Here is a 21271-nt window from a genome sequence, read left to right as displayed (position 1 = left end):
TAATTCTACTTTGTAATGACATTAGTCATTTTACTCCAAAATCTACAGTGAAACGGGAAAAAAATCAATGTGCGACAAAATTTATGAAAAAACACTATTTTGTAAGTTTTGAGGGCTTCCGTTTTTACGCAGTACATTTTTCGGCAAAAATGATACCTTATCTTTATTCTGTAGGTCCATACAGTTAAAATGATACCCTACGTATATAGGTTTGATTTTGTATCACTTCAGAAAAAAATCATGAATACATGCAGGAAAATTTATATGTTTAAAATGGTAATTTTCTAACCCCTCTAACTTTTTTATTTTTCTGTGTTCAGGGCACTATGAGGGCTATTTTTTTGCGCCACAATCTGAAGTTTTCAGCGGTACCATTTTTGTTCTGATTAGAATTTTTGATCACTTTTTATTCACTTTTTTGTGGTATAAAAAGTGATCAAAAATGCGCTATTTTGGATTTTGGAAATTTTTTGCGCGTACGCCATTGAACGTGCGGTTTAAAATGTGGTATATTTTTATAATTCGGACATTTCCGCACGCGGCGATACCACATGTGTTTATTTTTATTTACACTGTGTTTTTTTTATTCTTGGAAATGCCAGGGGATTCAAACTTTTATTAGGGGAAGGGATAATTGAAAGGGTTAATGATTTTTCACACTTTTCTTAAGCCATATTATAGCTCCTATAGGGGGCTATAACATTGCATTAACTGATCTTTTACACTGATTGATCCATCTCCATAGGAATGGATCAATCAGTGTTTTTGGCGATTGAATGCTCAAGCCTGGATCTCAGGCTTGAAGCATTCATTCGGCGATCAGACAGCGCAGGAGAAGGTAAGAAGACCTCCTCCTGTGCTACAGCTGTTCGGGATGCCGCGATTATACCGCAGCGATACCGAACAGCTCCCTGAGCTAGCCGGGCACTTTTACTTTCGTTTTTAGCCACGCGGCTCAGCTTTGAGCGCGCTGCTAAAGGGTTAATAGCGCGCGGAGCCGCGATCAGTGCCGCACGCTATTAGAGGCGGGTCCTGGCTTCACTATGACGCCGAGCCTGCCGCGATATGATGCGGGGTCACCGTGTGACCCCGCGTTATATCGCAGGACCGGGACCCAGGATCTATCCATACGTCCTGGGTCCTTAAGAGGTTAAAGTGACAGTGGTCAGATGTAAAAAAAAATGCTGTAGTCCTTAAAGGACAGCTGTAGTTGTACCGTTTTACATATGCCCATGCCAGGGTCTCAAAAATAAACAAAATAAACTCATTCATACCTTCCTACAAGCCCCTGTGGGTCCGGCACAGGCCTCATGGTCCGGCAGTGCTGACGTCATTCCACTTCCTGGGGACGGGGAAGCTGCAGAGCCGTCGGCGTATCAACGGCCACAGGGATGTCCCGCCCCAGGTGGTGATAGGCTGAGCCGACTGTCATGTTAGAAAAGGCTAGAGCTCCTTACATGACAGTCGGCTCAGCCTATCACCAGCCGGGGGCGAGACATCGCTACGGCCGGTAATACGCCGACGGCTCTGCATTGTCCCCGTTCCCAGGAAGTGGAATGACGTCAGCACTGCCGGACCGTGAGGCCTGTGCCAGACCAACGGGGGCTCGTAGGAAGGTATGTGTGAGATTATTTTGTTTATTTTTGAGGCCCGGGCACGGGCATATGTAAAACGGTACCCCTACAGTTTTCCTTTAAGGACTACAGCATTTTTTTTTTTACATCTGACCACTGTCACTTTAAAGGGGTACTTCGGTGCTTAGACATCTTATCCCCTATCCAAAGGATAAGATGCCTGATCGCGGGACTCCCACCGCTGGGGACCCCCGGGATCTTGCACGCGGCACCCCGTTTGTAATCAGTCCCCGGAAGCGTGTTCGCTCCGGGTCTGATTACGGGCGACCACATGGCCGGCGGCGTGTGACGTCACGCCTCCGCACTCGTGTGATGTCACGCTCCGCCCCTCAATGCAAGCCTACGGGAGGGGGCTATCACGCCCCCTCCCGTAGGCTTGCATTGAGGGGTGGAGCGTGACATCACACGGGGGCAGAGGTGTGTGGTCGCCGGTAATCAGACCCGGAGTGAACACGCGGGGACTGATTACAAACGGGGTGCCGTGTGCAAGATCCCGGGGGTCCCCAGCGGCGGGACTCCCGTGATCAGGCATCTTATCCCCTATTCTTTGGATAGGGGATAAGATGTCTAAGCACCGGAGTACCCTTTTAAACATTATTACCTCTGGGATGCTTTTACTTATGAAATTGATTCCGACATTTTTTCTTCATGACATAATCTACTTTAACATAGAGGTAAAAAAAAATTCGATACTTGCATAATTTTTTTGTGAAAAATTCCAGAATTTCATGAAAAATTTGAACATTTTGCATTTTTTTAACGTTGAAGCTCTCTGCTTGTAAGGAAAATATACATACCAAATAAATTATATATTGACTCACATATAAAATATGTCTACTTTATGTTGGCATCATAAAGTTGACAAGTTTTTACTTTTGGAAGACATCAGAGGGCTTCAAAGTTCAGCAGCAATTTTCCAATTTTTCACAAAATTTTCAAAATCTGAATTTTCAGTTCAGTTTTGAAGTGGATTTGAAGGGCCTTCATATTAGAAATACCCCATAAATTACCCCACTATAAAAACTGTACCCCTCAAAGTATTTAAAATGACATTCAGAAAGTTTGTTAACCCTTTAGGCGTTTCACAGGAATAGCAGCAAAGTGAAGGAGAAAATTCAAAATCTTCATTTTTTTACACTTGTATGTTCTTGTAGACCCAGTTTTTGAATTTTTGCAAGGGGTAAAAGGAGAGAAATCCCCTCAAAATTTGTAACCCAATTTCTCTTGAGTAAGGAAATACCTCATATGTGTATGTAAAGTGTTCTGTGGGCGCAGTAGAGGGCTCAGAAGGGAAGGAGCGTGGGATTTTGGAGAGTGAGTTTTTCTGAAATGGTTTTGGGGGGGCATATCACATTTAGGAAGCTCCTACTGTGCCAGAACAGCCAATAAAAACCAACATGGCATACTTTTGGAAACTACACCCCCCAAGGAACATAACAAGGGGTGCAGTGAGCCTTAACACCCCACAGGTGTTTGACAACTTTTTGCTAAAGTTAGATGTCCAAATTATTATAATTTTTTCACAAAAATGCTATTTCCCCCCTAAATTTTACATTTATACAAGGGGTAATAGGAGAAAATTCCCCCCAAAATTTGTAACCCCATCTCTTCTGAGTATGGACACACCCCATGTGTAGACGTCAAGTGCAATTCGGGCGACTACAATGCTCAAAAGAGAAGGAGTCACATTTGGCTTTTGAAAAGCAAATTTTGGTGAAATGGTTTTTGGGGGGCATGTCACCCCTATGGTGCCAGAACAGCAAAAAAAAAAACACATGGTATATTATTTTGGAAACTACACTCCTCAAGGAATGTAACAAGGGGTACAGGGAGCCTTAACACCCCACAGGTGTTTGACGATTTTAGTTAAAGTTAGATGTGCAAACAAATTTTTTTCACTATAATGCTGGTTTTCCCCCAAATTCAAAATTTTTACAAGGGGTAATAGGAGAAAATGCCCCCCAAAATTTGTAACCCCATCTCTTCTGAATATGGAAATACCCCATATGTGAATGTAAAGTGCTCTGCAGGCGAACTACAATGTTCAGAAGAAAAGGAGCGCAATTGAGCTTTTGGAGAGATAATTTGGTTGGAATAGAAGTCGGAGGCCTTGTGCATTTACATAGCCCCCGTGGTGCCAAAACAGTGGACCCCCAACATGTGACCCTTTTTGGAAACTACACCCCTCACATAATTTAATAAGGGGTGCAGTGAGCATTTACACCCCACTGGCTTTTGACAGATCTTTGGAACAGTGGGCTGTGCAAATGAAAAATTAATTTTTTTATTTTCACGGACCACTGTTCCAAAAGGTAAAGGTAGTAGACCCCCACCGGCTCCGATCCCCACCCCGATCACCGCCCAGCAGGGTAGTGATTGGCCGGTCATTCCGACCGATCAATCAGGTGATCGTGAGGTGGCACCCGTGCCACCTCACTCCTGCTGGTTAAGGGTGAATGGGGCTGTTCACCCTTTTTTCCGGGTCATTGGGTCACCGGAGACCCAATTGACCTGGAATCGCCGCAAATCGCCGGTCTGAATTGACCGGAGATTTGCAGCAATAGCCCCTGGCGAGCGGCGGGGACCGGAATTCCCACCGGCGTACAGGTACACCCTTGATCCTTAAGTACCGGGACATCAGGGTGTACCCGTACGCCCGTGGTCCTTAAGGGGTTAAGGGCCCTATGTTCATACGCTGCTCAAAAAAATAAAGGGAACACTAAGATAACACATCCTAGATCTGAATGAATGTGCTGACAAAAAAAATTATCAATAGAAATCAAATTTATCAACCCAAGGAGGTCTGGATATGGAGTCACACTCAAAATCAAAGTGGAAAACCATACTACAGGCGGATCCAACTTTGATGTAATGTCCTGAAAACAAGTCAAAAAGAGGCTCAGTAGTGTGCGTGGCCTCCACATGCCCGTATGACCTCCCTATAACCCCTGGGCATGCTCCTGATGAGGTGGTGGATGGTCTCCTGAGGGATGTCCTCCCAGACCTGGACTAAAGCTGTTGGTTGGTTAATGGAGCGAGACATGATGTCCCAGTTGTGCTCAATCAGACTTAGGTCTGGGGAACGGGCGGGCCAGTCCACAGCATCAATGCCTTCCTCTTGCTGGAACTGCTGACACACTCCAGCCACATGAGGTCTAGCATTGTCTTGCATTAAGAGGAACTCAGGGCCAACCGCACCAGCATATGGTCTTACAAGGGGTCTGAGGATCTCATCTTGGTACCTAATGGCAGTCAGGCTACTTCTGGCAAGCACAAGGAGGGCTGTGAGGCCCCCCTAAAGAAATGCCACCCCACACCATTACTGACCCATCGCCAAACCGGTCATGCTGGAGGATGTTGCAGGCAGCAGAACGTTCTCTATGGCTTCTCCAGACTCTGTCATGTGTGTCACATGTGCTCAGTGTAAACCTGCTTTCATCTGTGAAGAGCATAGGGTGTCAGTGGCGAATTTGCCAATCTTGGTGTTCTCTGGCAAGTGTGAAATGTCCTGCACGGTGTTGGGCTGTAAGCAAAGCCCCCACCTGTGGATGTCGGGCCCTCATACCACACTCCTGGAGTCAGTTTCTGACCGTTTGAGAGGATACATGCACATTTGTGGCCTACTGGAGGTCATTTTGCAGGGCTCTGGCAGTGCTCCTCTTGCTCCTCCTTGCACAAAGGCGGAGGCAGCAGTCCTGCTGCTGGGTTGTTGCCCTCCTATGGCCTCGTCCATGTCTCCTGATGTACTGGCCTGTCTCCTCGTAGCACCTCCATGCTCTGGAGACTATGCTGACAGACACAGCAAACCTTTGTGTTGTCCCGGCACCATATTTCATACGGTGCCTTAGTTATTAGTCCCCAAAGTTAGAGTCCCTAGGACTGTCGGGGTTCGCTTTCCTAATTAACCCCTAGTCACCCCTTAGTAACTTAATACTTATAAATATTATCTATATAAATATATGTATATGATATTACTTACTTGTTTTAGCATCACAAGACCTGCGGGTCATGTGACCCGGTTCACAGAACTCTATGGTTTGCTAAAGGACCTTTGGTGGTTCTAGTCAGGTGATCACCCACAATCCATTGTAACGGTGAGTTACAGCTGATATGGACCAACCCAAAATGGCCAGCCCCTACCCATATAAGGGAGCTGCGCCATTTTGTCGCTCTCTCGGGTTGCTGACTCTGAACGAGGTAGGACCTCCGCAGCTTTCAAGACAATTACTAGGCCAAAGCCTTGCGGCCTAGGCCTGCGCTAGAGACGGATAGTTCTTACAATTCCCCGCTATCTCCGCAAGATCTCTGGATCTAATCCGACCCCTAAATCCAGCGGATCTATGCAAATACAAACTTCCTAATCTTAAGAGAACTTTACGGTCCTAAGCAACTGTCAGTCACTCCTGTGCTGTCTATATAGACTCTGTTATCTGGACTGTTACCGTTACTGCATATACAGAAAATCTTCAGTAAAGTTCCTGCAAGTTTTAAGTTCAGCACTGCTGAGGACAATCCATTTATTTCACACTCACCTATCGCTCTTGGGAAGGGTGGCGATAGGCCCAGCATCACTACAGAGTTTTAATCCACACCCTGGCGTCACGAGTGACAAGGGTTAAATTAACCCCTCATATACTACAGCAACATTCCAACTACCCTACACCCCCACCAGGCTACCACACCTTCTTGCTACAGCTTGCATTGATGTGCCATCCTGGATGAGCTGCACTACCTGTGCGGGTTGTAGATTCCATCTCATGCTACCACTAGAGTGAAAGCACCGCCAGTATTCAGTGACCAAAACATCAGCCAGGAAGCAGAGGAACTGAGAAGTGGTCTGTGGTCACCACCTGCAGAACCACTCCATTATTGGGGGTGTCTTGCTAATTGCCTATAATTTCCACCTGTTGTCTGTTCCATTTGCACAACAGCATGTGAAATTGTGAAATTGTAAAACAAAAATAGAGAAAAAGAAACACAGCCGGACATCCACAATTTGTATTTTAATCTACTTGCTTCTCAGCAAGTAGATTAAACAGGGTACATTCACACGGGCAGGCTTACAGTAAGTTTTCTGCTTCAAGTATGAGCTGCGGCGCAGCGAAAACTCCTAGCAGGGAACTCACTGTAAACCTCCGCCAGTACGAATGTACCCTTAAAACACTACACTAAACTACACTAACACATAATAAAGGGTAAAACACAACATATACACCCCTTACACTGTCCCCCCCAATAAAAATTTAAAACGTGTTTTACGGCAGTGTTTCCAAAACGGAGCCTCCAGCTGTTGCAAAACAACAACTCCCAGCATTTCTGGCCAGCCACTGACTGTCCAGGCATGCTGGGAGTTTAGCAACAGCTGGAGACACCCTGTTTGGGAATCACTGGCATAGAATACCCCTATGTCCACCCCTATGCAATCCCCAATTTAGTCCTCAAATGCGCATGGCGATCTCTCACTTCGGAGCCCTGTCGTATTTCAAGGAAACAGTTAAGGGCCACATATGGGGTATCTCCGTACTCGGGAGAAATGACACTACAAATTTTGGGGGGCTTTTTCTCCTTTTACCCCTTATGAAAAGGAAAAGTTGGGGTCTACACCAGCCTGTTAGTGTAAAAAAAAAATGTTTTTACACTAACATTCTGGTGTTGCCCTTTACTTTTTATTTTCACAAGAGGTAAAAGGAAAAAAAGACCCCCAAAATTCGTAACGCAATTTCTCCTGAGTACGGAAATACCCCATATGTGGGTGTAAAATGCTCTGCGGACGCACAACAAGGCTCAGGAGTGAGAGCGCACTATGTACATTTGAAGCCTAAATTGGTGATTTGCACAGGGGTGGCTAATTTTACAGCGGTTCTGACATAAACGCAAAAAAATGAATACCGACATGTGACCCCATTTTGGAAACTACACCCCTCACGGAATGTAACAATGGGTGTAGTGAGCATTAACACCCCACAGGTGTTTGACAAATTTTCGTTAAAGTTGGATGGGAAAATGGAAAAAAAAAATCACTAAAATGCTGGTGTTACCCTAAATTTTTCATTTTCACAAGGGAAAATAGGAGAAAAAGCCCCCCAAAATTTGTAACCCCATTTCTTCTGAGTAAGAAAATACCCCAAATGTGGATGTAAAGTGCTCGGCGGGCGAACTACAATGCTCAGAACAGAAGGAGCACCATTGGGATTTTGAAGAGAAAATGTGTCCGGAATTGAAGGCCACGTGTGTTTTCAAAGCCCCCATAGTGCCAGAACAATGGACCCCAATGCTCAGAAGAGGAGGAGTGCCATTGAGCTTTTGAAGAGTGAGTTTGTTTGGAATGTTAGTCAGGGGCCATGTGCGTTTACAAAGCTCCCCATGGTGCCAGAACAGTGGACCCCCCCCACATGTGACCCCATTTTGGAAACTACACCCCTCACGTAATGTAATAAGGGGTGCATTGAGCATTTACACCCCACAGGTGTCTGACAGATTTTTGGAACAGTGGTCCATGAAAATGAAAAATTAAATTTTTCATTTGCTCAGCCCACTGTTCCAAAGATCTGTCAAATGCCAGTGGGGTGTAAATACTCACTGCACCCCTTATTAAATTCTGTGAGGGGTTTAGTTTCCAAAATGGGGTCACATGTGGGGGGGGTCCACTGTTCTGGCACCACGGGGAGCTTTGTAAACGCACATGGCCCCTGACTAACATTCCAAACAAACTCACTCTTCAAAAGCTCAATGGCACTCCTCCTCTTCTGAGCATTGTAGTTCGACCGCAGGGCACTTGACGTCCACACATGGGGTATTTCCATACTCAGAAGAAATGGGGTTACAAATTTTGGGGGGTATTTTCTGCTATTAACCCTTGCAAAAATGTGAAATTTGGGGGGAAACCCACATTTTAGTGAAAACATTTTTTTATTTTTTTTACATATGCAAAAGTTGTGAAACCCCTGTGGGGTATTAAGGCTCACTTTATTCCTTGTTACGTTCCTCAAGGGGTCTAGTTTCCAAAATGGTATGCCATGTGTTTTTGTTTTTTTGCTATTCTGGCACCATAGGGGCTTCCTAAATGCGACATGCCTCCTGACCAAAATTTGCTCTCAAAAAGCCAAATATGACTCCTTCTCTTCTGAGCATTGTAGTTCGCCCATAGTGCACTTCAGGTCAACTTATTGGGTACCTCCATTTTCAGAAGAGATGGGGTTACAAATTTTGTGGGGTATTTTCTGCTATTAACCCTTGCAAAAATGTGAAATTTGGGGGGGAAACACACATTTTAGTGAAAAAAATAATTTTTTTTTACATATGCAAAAGTCGTGAAACACCTGTGGGGTATTAAGGCTCACTTAATTCCTTGTTACGTTCCTCAAGGGGTCTAGTTTCCAAAATGGTATGGCATGTGTTTTTTTTACTGTTCTGGCACCATAGGGGCTTCCTAAATGCAACATGCCCCCCAAAAACCATTTCAGAAAAACGTACTCTCCAAAATCCCCTTGTCGCTCCTTTGCTTCTGAGCCCTCTACTGCGCCCGCCAAACACTTTACATAGACATATGAGGTATGTGCTTACTCGAGAGAAATTGGGCTACAAACATAAGTATAAATTTTCTCCTTTTACCCCTTGTAAAAATTCAAAAATTGGGTCTACAAGAACATGCAAGTGTAAAAAAGGAAGATTGTCAATTTTCTCCTTCTCTTTGCTGCTATTCCTGTGAAACACCTAAAGGGTTAAAACGCTGACTGAATGTCATTTTGAATACTTTAGGGGGTGCAGTTTTTATAATGGGGTCTTTTATGAGGTATTTCTAATATGAAGACCCTTCAAATCCACTTCAAACCTGAACTGGTCCCTGAAAAATAGTGAGTTTGAAAATTTTGTGAAAAATTGGTAAATTACTGCTGAACTTTGAAGCCCTCTGATGTCTTCCAAAAGTAAAAACTTGTCAATTTTATGATGCAAACATGAAGTAGACATATTATATATGTGCATAAAAATATATATATTTGGAATATCCATTTTTCTTACAAGCAGAGAGCTTCAAAGTTAGAAAAATGCAAAATTTTCCATTTTTTCATCAAATTTTGGGATTTTTCACCAAGAAAGGATTCAAGTTACCACAAAAATTTTCCACCAAGTTAAAGTAGAATATGTCATGAAAATCAGAATGATAACTAAAAGCATTCCAGAGTTATTAATGCTTAAAGTGACAGTGGTCAGATGTTCAAAAAATGCTCTGGTCCTAAGGTGTAAAATGGCCTGGTCCTTAAGGGGTTAAACTAAACTGGTCCCTGAAAAATTCTGATTTTAACATTTTCATGAAAAATTGGAAATTGCTGCTATACTTTGAAGCCCTCCAATATCTTTATGACACCACACATGTCGGAACTGATGGTGTAGATCCATGGGTGCTTCAGGAACTGGTGTCTCAGGCTTAGGTGGCAGAAGATGCATCCTCTGAGGTGAGATCATCATAACGCTGATTTTTATAGCTCTCCTCCGCAGGAGTGTCACGATCTTACTGATCCCTTCTCTCCATCATGCACATGACTGGACTTGCGCTGGCCTCATCTTGTCTCGGCTTTTCCTAATCTTTGGGTGGAGCTCTTGTTTTTTTCTGCCTCCATTTTTGTATGCCCTAGAAAGTGTTGAAATCATTTGGTGACTCTTCAATATAGGCCATTAATGTTTATATCTCCTCTCCCAATATGGTGGAGGCTTGGTTATCTTTGGAATAGGCATGGCTAATGCTTTTACTACTGTATTGGGACATGCCCTTGTTGGCAGCATAACCAGCTGCTGTGTTGTAGCAAAAAGTTGTAGATGTTTTCTTATGGCACAAAACATGCAATAGAGATGAGATGTAATTTGCGTCTTAAAGGGCAATTGTAGAAGTTGGTAGTTTCACAGAGGAAGCACATCTTGTCAGTTCCTGAGATGCAGGCATTTAAGACTTAAATAAATTTGTAGGGCAAACTTTTTTTTTCTTTTGAATTAAAGACTCCCCCATTTGTCCCTTGCCACTCTCAAACAACAATTGGTGACAGGAAAGCCTCTTAAGCTCTCAAGATATCACCCACACGCAGTTTAATAGTTTAAAAGTTCAGTAGTCCGGCACACAGCCCAAATTCTGTCTGTGATGCCAGAAAAACATGTGGTGACCGAGGGAGTTGTATGCTGGGACTAGTAGTGCTCATGTCAACAATGCCTGTGGTGTGACAGTCCCATGTAACTTGGTTCTAGGTGTTGTGATGACTCGCACTTGCAGACAGGTGTGGTTGTAGTATAGAGGCATGGAAACAGGACTTTTCAAATCAAAGTTCAGTGTTTTATTCACACTTAGCAAACAGTCTTTAAATGCAGAACAAAGGAAAAAGTAACAAAAGTCCACCTGTATTCCTTAGGTGTCAAGCTAGTCTTTTCCAAGCCTCCGGGCAGTATGCTCACCAGCTTCCAAACTCTCAGGGAAGATCTTTACACTCAGCTCTCTCTGGCAGTGTGAGCTGCAACTAGCAAATACCCCCCCCCCCCCCCCCCAGCTGGTGAAGCAAGCTGCCTTTAAGGCCAGCAAAAGGCGGCCTGGATTGTGGGGAATGGCCACCAACACTTGACCATTCCCAGTAAGAGCCGTCCCGGATTAGGTTTGCAGCTATGCTACAGCTGGAGTGTCAGTCTGCAACATGCAGCATGGACACTGGAAAAATTACCGTCTCTCACTTCACCGGGGCCAGGAACCTCGGTGACATATATCGACTGTACACTATTATCCCTTTCACCTTCTCACATACCCCCCCGCCCGTTGTTCAACCCTGAGGGGGTGGACACATGCGCAACAGTGGACCCGTGACAGGGCATCGACCAGCCCTGTGTTCAACTGTGAACTTAAAGTTTTGTAAGGACAAAAACCACCAGGTGACCCTGGCATTTTTGTCCTTAGCCTGGCACATCCACTTGAGAGGGGAATGATCCGTCACAAGACGAAACTTCCTCCCCAACAAATAATAGCGGAGAGACTCAAGTGCCCACTTAATGGTTAGGCACTCTCTCTCCACTATACTATACCTGGTCTCAGCCGGGGTAAGTTGACAGCTGAGAAAGACAATGACATGCTCCTCCCCGTTGACTTCCTATGAGAGTACAGCACCGAGACCTACCTCAGAGGCATCCGACTGTACTACGAACTCCTTTTCCGGCTGTCACCAAAACCGGAGACCCACATAGGGCCGACTTCAAAGTGGAGAAAGCCTGCTCTGCCTGCTCATTCCAATGCACCATTACCGACTTGCGTACCTTCAAGAGGTCTGTTAAGAGTGAAGCTACTGTAGCAAAGTGGGGGATAAACCTCATATAGTAACCCACCATCCCCAGGAGCAACTTCACTTGTCAGGTAGTGACATGTCATGGCCAATTCCGAATGGCCTCTACTTTGTTTACCTGGGGTTTGACAACTCCACGCCCAATGACATACCCCAGGTATTTGGTCTCTTCTAACCCAATTGCACATTTTTGGGGGTTAGCAGTTAACCCAGCCTTCCTGAGGGAGTCTACAACTACCTGTACTTTTAGTAGGTGACTTTCCCAGTCTGTACTGTGAATTATGATATTGTCTAAATAGGCTTAAGCATACTGACGATATGGCTGGAGCACAATGTCCATTAGTTTTTGGACTGTAGCCTTCTGGTGTGTCAAATGCGGTTTTCTCTTTGGCAGCCTCCCTCAAGGGTACCTACACATCGGGGTTCCTACTGACGAACTCCCTGGCCTCCTGAGTCTGTGCAGAGGAAAGGCTGTCAACAATCTTTACTGTGGCAGCTGCTTCCCTCGCACCAGACTGAGGGACAGAAAACTCTATGTAGAAAATAAACCAGCTCACCCGACTATGAATGTTTCTTGGTACGAAGAGACTTCAGATTATATAGGAAGCACGGAATACAAATCCAAGCTGCATATCTTGGTGTGAACAGTATCCAAAAAAGCAAAAGTGCCAAAAAAAATTGCAAAAAACTCCAGCTCCCAAAAAATTGATAAAATCCCAAATTTATTAAATCATACTAGCTGAGTACCTGGCGTTGCCCGGTTTTTCCTTCCTAATCCTTGTTGGGGAGGAAAATAAACAAAGGAGGAAGCTTTTGACTTCATATGCAGTTGTCATATCCCAACCCCACATCCCGACCTCCTATCCCCTCCTCCTATCTCAACCTCCTGTCCCGACCTCCTATACCCTCCTCCTATCCCGGCCTCCTATCTGGATCTCCTATTCCGTCCTCCTATCCTGTCCTCCTATTTCAACCTCCTATCCCGTCCTCCTATCTCGACCTCCTATCCCGACCTCCTATCCCGTCCTCCAATCTCGAGCTTCTATCCCAACCTCCTTTCCCGTCCTCATATCTCGACCTCCTATCTTGATCTCCTATCCCATCCTCCTATCTCGACCTCCTATCCCGACCTCCTATCCCAACCTCCTATCCCGACCTCCTATCCCGTCCTCCTATCCCGACCTCCTATCCCATCCTCCTATCCCGTCCTCCTATCCCGACCTCCTATCCCGATTCCCATCCCGTCCTCATATCCCGACCAGTAATATGTGTACCAGGTATTGAAATATCTCCAGCCGTACGGAAGTTATGTGGGAACATACATTTCCCATTGATTTGCATGGGACTTTAAACAAAAACCCCGACCCTCACAAATGGGGGTAGTTAAGGGTTAAATTAACTATCCTATATTTTAAGTGGACATATAAGTAACATGTGACCAAGTATTATCGAAATATCTCCAGCCATACGCAAGTTATGCAGTAACACATATTTCCCATTGACTTGCATGGGACTTTAAACATAAGCCCCGCCCCTGGTAAATGGGGGTGAGTAAGGGTTAAATCACCTATCCTATGTTTGTTGTTGACATATAAATAACATGTGTGCCAAGTTTCATGTTAATATCTTTAGGCATTTGAAAGTTTTTGTGGAACATACACACATACATACACACACACACACATTGAGTTTTATATTTATAGATTAAAATGATACCCAAAAATAGTGAGTAAAAGTAAAAGCCAGAAGAAACACCGATGCCTTTCGAACCATATGGTTCTTAGTCATGGCACATGGATGCATTTGGCATACTTGGATGTGCCATATGGTTCAAAACGCGTCGGAGTTTCTGCTTGCTTTTATGCCGCACTATTTTTGGGTATCATTTTAATATGATTTAATAAATTTTGGATTTTATAGATTTTTTGGGAGCTGGAATTTTTTGCAATTTTTTTTGCACTTTTGCTTTTACGGAAAACTCTACCCCTAGCAAACCTGGCCGGGGGCTGTCATCCACACTAGTCTCCCTATCTCTCCAGGGTTTCAACAAATTACATGGTACATTTGCTCTGGCTTCCTCTGCCCAGGCTGGTGTAACCTGTACGTCACCTCCCCTACTTTTTTTGATCACTTCGTAGGGACCTTGCCACCTAGCCAGAATTTTAATGTCGACCGTTGGTACCAGAACCAGAACCCGATCTCCCGGGTTAAAATTCCGAACCCGAGCCTGGCGATTATAGACTCTGCTCTGGGCTTGCAGAGCTGCCTCCATATGTTCCCTAACCAAGGGCAACACTGTTTCCTTCCGTTCCGGCAACTAAGTGACATGCTCAACTACACTTTTGTGCGGCATGGGCTGTTGTTCCCACGCCTCTTTGGCTATGTCTAACAGACCACGTAGATGTCTGCCATATAGCAGTTCAAAGGGTGAGAATCCAGTAGAGGCCTGTGGCACTTCTCACACTGCGAACATAAGATAGGGCAGCAAAAGAGCCCAATTCTTTCCATCTCTAGCCACCACCCACTTTAACATTTTTTTATATTTGGTTAAACCTTTCTACCAGGCTGTCCGTCTGCGGGTGGCACACGGAGGTCCGTAGCTGTTTTACGTGTAGTAACTTACTGAGCTCTTTCATTACTTTTGACATAAAGGGGGTGCCCTGGTCAGTCAATACCTCTTTAGGTTAGCCCACTTGGGAAAACATCTCCATTAGCTCCTCAGCTTTGAGTTTGGCCGAGGTATGTCTCAGAGGTAACGCCTCGGGATACAGAGTCGCATAGTCCAGGACTACCAGGATGTGTTGGTGCCCCCTAGCGGATTTCAGCAACGGTCCTACCAGATCCATAACGATCCGTTCAAACGGACCTCGATAATCGGGAGGGGGACCAGGGGACTACAGTAATGTGGCTGGGGGCTAGTTATTTGGCATGTTGGGCAAGACTCACAATACCTTTCAACCTCTTTATATACACTGGGCCAAACTGCTTGTCTTCTTTGCACTCAGCTCTCTCTGGCAGTGTAAGCTGCAACTAGCAACCCCCCCAGCTGGTGAAGCAAGCTACCTTTAAGGCCAACAAAAGGCGGCCTGGATTGTGGGGAATGGCCCCCACCCAACACTTGACCATTCCCAGTAAGAGCCATCCCGGATTAGCTTTGCAGCTGTACTACAGCTGCAGTGTCAGTCTGCAACATTCAGCACAGACACTGGACACCGGCTCTCACTTCACCGAGGCCAGGAACCTCGGTGACACATATTCACCGTCCACTCTTATTCCTTTCACCTTCTCACAGTGTGCACAACTTTGTCAATGCAGATGCTACACTCTCAGGGCACATCCATGTATACTGTACACTGGTGATGACGGTGGGGATGCCCGAGGTAATTGACTTGTTTAGGAGATTTGGATTTAGCAGTGGGGTCCGTCCCAAGACATGAATTGTTCCCTGACTTGTTACTTGACTCTGAAGATATGTGGCTAAGACTTCCATGATTTGTGGACTCTTTAGTGAAATTCCAATGTACTCTCTCCAGCAGGATATTCTCAGGTGTGTAACTGAGGTAGTTGGTAGACTTCTGCTCAGGATCTCACATCAACGCTGTTGACTTTACTGCAACACAATCTAGCTGGCACATTCATTTGGCTATCCCCTGACTGGACAATTGGTATTGTGGTGGCCCAGTACAGAAGTTGCACCCCTGTACCCTAGCTGCCCTGTCCGGCAGACTCCATACAGTGACCCCTGGGCCCCCTTACACCTGCCCCTTGTATATTTATCTCTATGCCGATGTTATATAGTATAATGTACATAAAATGTGTCATAGCTTTAAGACCTTTTGTCATGTGATTAACCTGTTGTCAGTCCAAGTCATCCTGTCTCAAATAAGCATGGCCTGCATCCCAATTGTACAAGCTCACTATAAGTCCCAGCAAGCCCTAAGGTCTCTGAAGTCACTGGTCACCTCTGTGGGCCTAGCCAAGCTGTATAGACTGTTACACCTGTCTGACTCAGTAAAGCTGCTGGTATGTCCCAGTATGGGATATGCATCTCACAGTCCTATAAGCTTGAGTCCCTGCAGGTCCCCAGAACTCACCTGAATTGTACCCCTATAGTCTGTATAGTTGTATATTATGTGTAAAAGACCTTTGATATGGTCACATGGTTATTGATCACATAATAAGGGTTATCACATGTTAATGTCACATGTTTTGTTACCCAGAGTGCACCAGGTGACTAGATGACCCGCAGCTAGCCTATGGGCTCCTTGCTCAGCACCCCTTTATAAGGAAGGGAGGAGCTGCAATCTCTCTCTGTGGTTCACTTTCTGCTGAGGTCAAGTCCAGCCGAGACGTCTCAGAGCCAGTGTCCAGCACATCTGGAGGCCTCAAGCCTAAATTACAGCCACAAGTCAGTAAGTCAAGTCATCTCTGTCTGCTGTCACTATCTTCAGTCAAGTCAAGTCTATTATAGTCAGCATGGCTGTCCTAAAGTCTGTCAAATTCACTGCAAGTCCCAGCAAGCTGCGAGGTCCCCTGTGTTACTGGTCACCTCTCTGGGATCCTGGCCTAGCTGTAAAGACTGTACCATCTGTCTACCTCAGTAAAGCTACCGTTAACCCTGACCTGGCCTTGGACTGCCTAACTAGGGCTAGCGGTGCTACCGTTCGGGTAGTTCTCAGTTAAAACGACGCCCAGGTGTCACGAACATTTGGGGGTTAACACCATCTGCCCCTGGGCTACAACATCTGCCCCATACGCCTCACTTCACACCCCCATGGCTCATCACAAAATTTTGGTGTCATGAACAGGATATGGGTGTGTGCCTTAGCCATAAAGCCACAAGTTCTCCCCCCTAGTCTAAGTCTGAAGTGTGTCCAAGAAAAATCGCATGCCCATGCGAAAAAGTTTGCGCCAGAAAAGTGTACGGGACTGTTCTAATTACAGAGTGTTACTGGCAGGCGCTGGTGAAATAGAGGGGGCGGTGAAGGAAAGACTGTTCATTGCCACTGTACTTGGAAGGGTTAAACCTAGTCTGGTGTTTCGGGTGCACGGGAGCGGTTGCAGCTCCACCCCATCAGTCCCCAGTGGCGACACCTCTTCAGTGTTGCGACTTTGCCGACCGGACCAAAACAGGAAGTTCCCCGGGTGCAGCCATATTGAAGATTCCAGCGGCTGCGTCCGGCTCTGCGATATACAGTCAAGCACCCGCTGCAGAGCAGACTCTGCATAAACTAACGATCTCCCGCAGTAAGTCTCCGGCACCAGTGGCGACTCGCATTAAAGGGGTATTCCAAGAAAAAACTTATTTTTATATATCAACTGGCTCCAGAAAGTCAAACAGATTTGTAAATTACTTCTATTAAAAAATCTTAGTCCTTCCAATAATTATCAGCTGCTGAAGTTGAGTTGTTCTTTTTTGTCAGGCAACAGTGCTCTCTGCTGACATCTCTGCTTGTCTTGGGAACTGCACAGAGTAGAATAGGTTTGCTATGGGGATTTGATTCTACTCTGGACAGTTCCCGAGACACGTGTCATCAGAGAGCACTTAGATGGAAAAGAACAACTCAACTTCAGCAGCTCATAAGTACTGAAAGGATTAAGATTTTTTAATAGAAGTCATTTACAAATCTGTTTAACACTCTGGAGCCAGTTTAACCCCTTTAACCCCTTAGTGCCCAGCAGTGTCCCAAAGTACTTGCCGTATAGTGGGGGAGAGCCAGTCAGAGGGTCCCAGTCCGCCAAGATTAGGCTGCTGCAGCATCTTACCAAAAGTCTTATCGAGACAGCGCACTCAAATCATCTTAAAGCGACAGTGCACTCAAATCATCTTAAAGTGACCACGCTCAATTCATCTTAAAGTGAAGGCGTACTCAAAAAGCCTACAATATATCAGCCCCGATATTCTTTGAGAATCCTGTCTCCCTATCTACAATGAAGACCCCTTCACCCTGAGGGATTTCAAGGATAAGATCCATAGTTTGTTTGTCTTTTATGCTCTCCCTCCTAATCAAAAGGTGCTGCTACTCACAGGACAACTACAAAGACAGCCTTCGTGACACCCATGGGACTGTTCGAATTCAAGTGTATGCCGTTCCGGCTGTGCAATCCCCCTGTTACTTTCCAGCGTCTGATGGAGCGGTGCCTGGGCCATCTAAACTTTCCTGTTGTACCCAGATGATGTCATTGTGTACTCCAAGTCCTACCAGGAAAACCCTGATCATTGTCAGATGTCTTCCAAGTCTTGATCAAACATGGGATGAAGATTAAGCCGTCCAAGCGTCATCTTCTTAAACATCAGTCATGTTGTCAGCACTAGTGTTGCTCGCGAATATTTGCAATGCGAATTGTATTCACAAATATTGCATATTCGCAAATTCACGAATATTCGCGAATATAGCAATATATATTCGTAATTACAAATATTTTTTTTTTTAGTTTTTTTCACAGTACACATCACAGTGATCATCCCTCTCTGCTTCCAGCTTGTGTGGTGTAAAGAAGGCTCTAATACTACTGTGTGAGACTGGCGTACGAATTTTTGCATATGGGAAAATTTACATATGCTAATTTTCATATATGCAAATTTCCGCTTATGAAAATTTTCACGTATGCTAATTTTCGGACATGCAAAATTTCGTTTATGCTAATTTTTGCATATGCTAATTATCACATATGCTAATTTTCGCACATGCGGATTTTCGTTTATGCAAATTTTTGCATATGCAAATTTACACATATGCGAATTTTCGCATACAAATATTACAAATATGCGAATTTTGCGAATATATGACGAATATTCGTCCATATATTCGCGAAATATCGCGAATTCGAATATGGCCTATGCCGCTCAACACTAGTCAGCACCGAGGGAGTCCAGCCTAATCCTGAGAAGATAGAGATTGTCAAGGACTGGCCTACCCCACGCACAGTGAATGATATCAGGAGCTTCCTGGGATTAAGTGGCTACTACCTCCACTTCATTCCCCACTTCGCCCAGATTGCAGAACCCCTGGCATCTCTCTTACGGGGTACGGCAAAGGAGAATTACAGTGGAAGACTACCTGTTGAATGGGCTGAAGAGCAAGAAACAGTGTTCCAAGCTCTTAAGCACCTGTTGACAGAACCACCCATCCTGGCGTATCCAGACTACAGTCAGCTGTTCCCGTTGTATACTGATGCCAGCTTTGAAGGTCTGGGAGCTGTCCTGTCCCAAGTCCAAGAAGGGCAAGAGCGAGTGATAGCCTTTGCCAGTTGTAATCTACGAGGAGAAGAACGATGCCAACTCTAGCTCCTTCAAGCTTGAATTCCTCGCCCTCTTATGGGTTGTAAATGAGAAGTTTAAAGACTACTTTTCTGCCACGCCATTCCCTGTTTACATGGATAATAACCCATTGGCCTATCTGAATACTGCCAAACTGGGTGCCATTGAACAGTGTTGGGTCTCAAGATTGGCCAGCTACAATTTCACCATCATGTACAGAAGCGGCAAGTCAAATGTCAGTGCCAATGTACTATCTCCCCCGGCGAAGAACCACCTGTCGAAGACGAGTGGGAAGACGTGGAGATGCCCCCATTTTACCAGAAGTTTGTGAGTCAGAATACTGTGACCGCCCTTGAAGAGGGTGAACCCAGGTCCGAGAAGGTCCAGGAAGACCTATACACTTGGAAGACACTACAAGATGAAAGTCAAGTTATGGGGTATCTGTTGGACTACCTTTTGATGAAAAAGGTACCAACCCGTCTACGCCGGGCCCAGTGTGACTATGAGTTGAAATATCTGTGGCGAAAGAGGAAGCGACTGTTTGTGCACAAGGGACTGTTGTAAAAAAACTCTTTGGATCCGGTTTCTGGTGATCGTCTTCAGATTCTGGTTCTCCGAAGAGACACGGCAATGGTCCTCAACGCATATCATGATCAGTCAGGACACTTTGGGGTCCACAAGACCGAAGCTACTGTCAGATGAAGGTTCTACTGGATTGGGATGCGGAGAGACATTGAGAAATGGTGCAGTGAGTGTGCCATCTGCAACGTCACCAAGAACAGGTGCAAGACGCCAGAGCACCCCTCCATTCCATCCAGAGTGAAAGGCCCAACCAGTTGGTCACATTAGACCATGTCAAGTTGTCTCCTACCTGGTCCGGGTGCATTTATGCTCTCACCATGGTAGATCACTACACCAAGTGGGCTGTAGTAGTGCCAGTTAAAGACCTCACAGCCGAAACCACGGTCCAGATGTTCTACTCTCATTGTGTACAACTCCTTGGGTGTCCGCACTGAGGAACGGCCTTCAAGACCCAGCTCTTCCAGGAGATGTGTCAATTTCATTCCTGCAAGAAACTCCGGACTACTGCTTATCACCCTCAAGGGAACAGTCTCTGTGAGCGCATCAATCAAGTTTTTATCCACATGCTGCGAGCAGCGTCAGTGTCAAAGCACGAAGAGTGGCCCCGGTTGTTACCCGAATTGCTGGAAATTTACAATAACACAGTTCACTGTTCTATGGGATACACCCCGTTCTACTTGATGATGGGTCGACACAGAAAGCTGCCCAAAGACCGGACATTTGGACTACAAGCTCCCTTCAACAACTCTCCCCAAGCTTCTATGAAGTAGAAGGATCCAGGAAGAAAAAGAGATTGTCAACAAAAAGATGGGCAAGGCTCAACAGAGGCAACAGCAAGATTACAACCGTCATGCCTCGGCCAAACCTCTCCAGTTAGGCAACAAGGTTTGGCTGCAGAAGTGCCCGAGGACCCACAAACTGAACTCCATCTGGGAAACGGAGCCTTACATGGTGAAGGCTGTACCCTACCCAGACTCAGATGTGTACGTAATCCAGAAGTCAGGGTACAAGCCGCAAGTTGTCCATTGTAACAGAATTAAGTTATGTCACAAAGAAGACCTATCTGTGCTTCCTGTACCTCCTCCACCAGCTGTCAGACCTATGCGAGAGTACAAGCCTAGAGAGAGCATCCATCCATCCATGGATGTCCCCATCTTCTCTCCCAGCCAACCTGCAATCTTCGGGATCATGCCATCTCAGGGGCAAGTGCAACCAACTCTAGTCACCCCACCGGCTCCAGCCCTGTCACCTTTGGCAACAGTCTACATTCCGGTCTCCATGTATCCTTGCCAGCCAGTCCGAGTCCAGATAGTCGAGAATCGGCTCCAACTCTGGAAATGGATCTTCCATCCATCCTGTCGTTCCAAGAGCTCCTAAAGAGGGAAGTGTTCCTGAATCTCAAGAGGTGGTGCTGCGTAGGTCCCAACGGTCCACACAAGGTCAAATACCAGCCAGATACAAAGATTAAAGTTTAATACAGAGTAAAG

This window comes from Hyla sarda, chromosome 7, assembly GCF_029499605.1.
Source record: "Hyla sarda isolate aHylSar1 chromosome 7, aHylSar1.hap1, whole genome shotgun sequence".
NCBI classification, from domain to species: Eukaryota; Metazoa; Chordata; class Amphibia; order Anura; family Hylidae; genus Hyla; species Hyla sarda.
Note: the sequence above shows the minus strand (reverse complement) of the source record.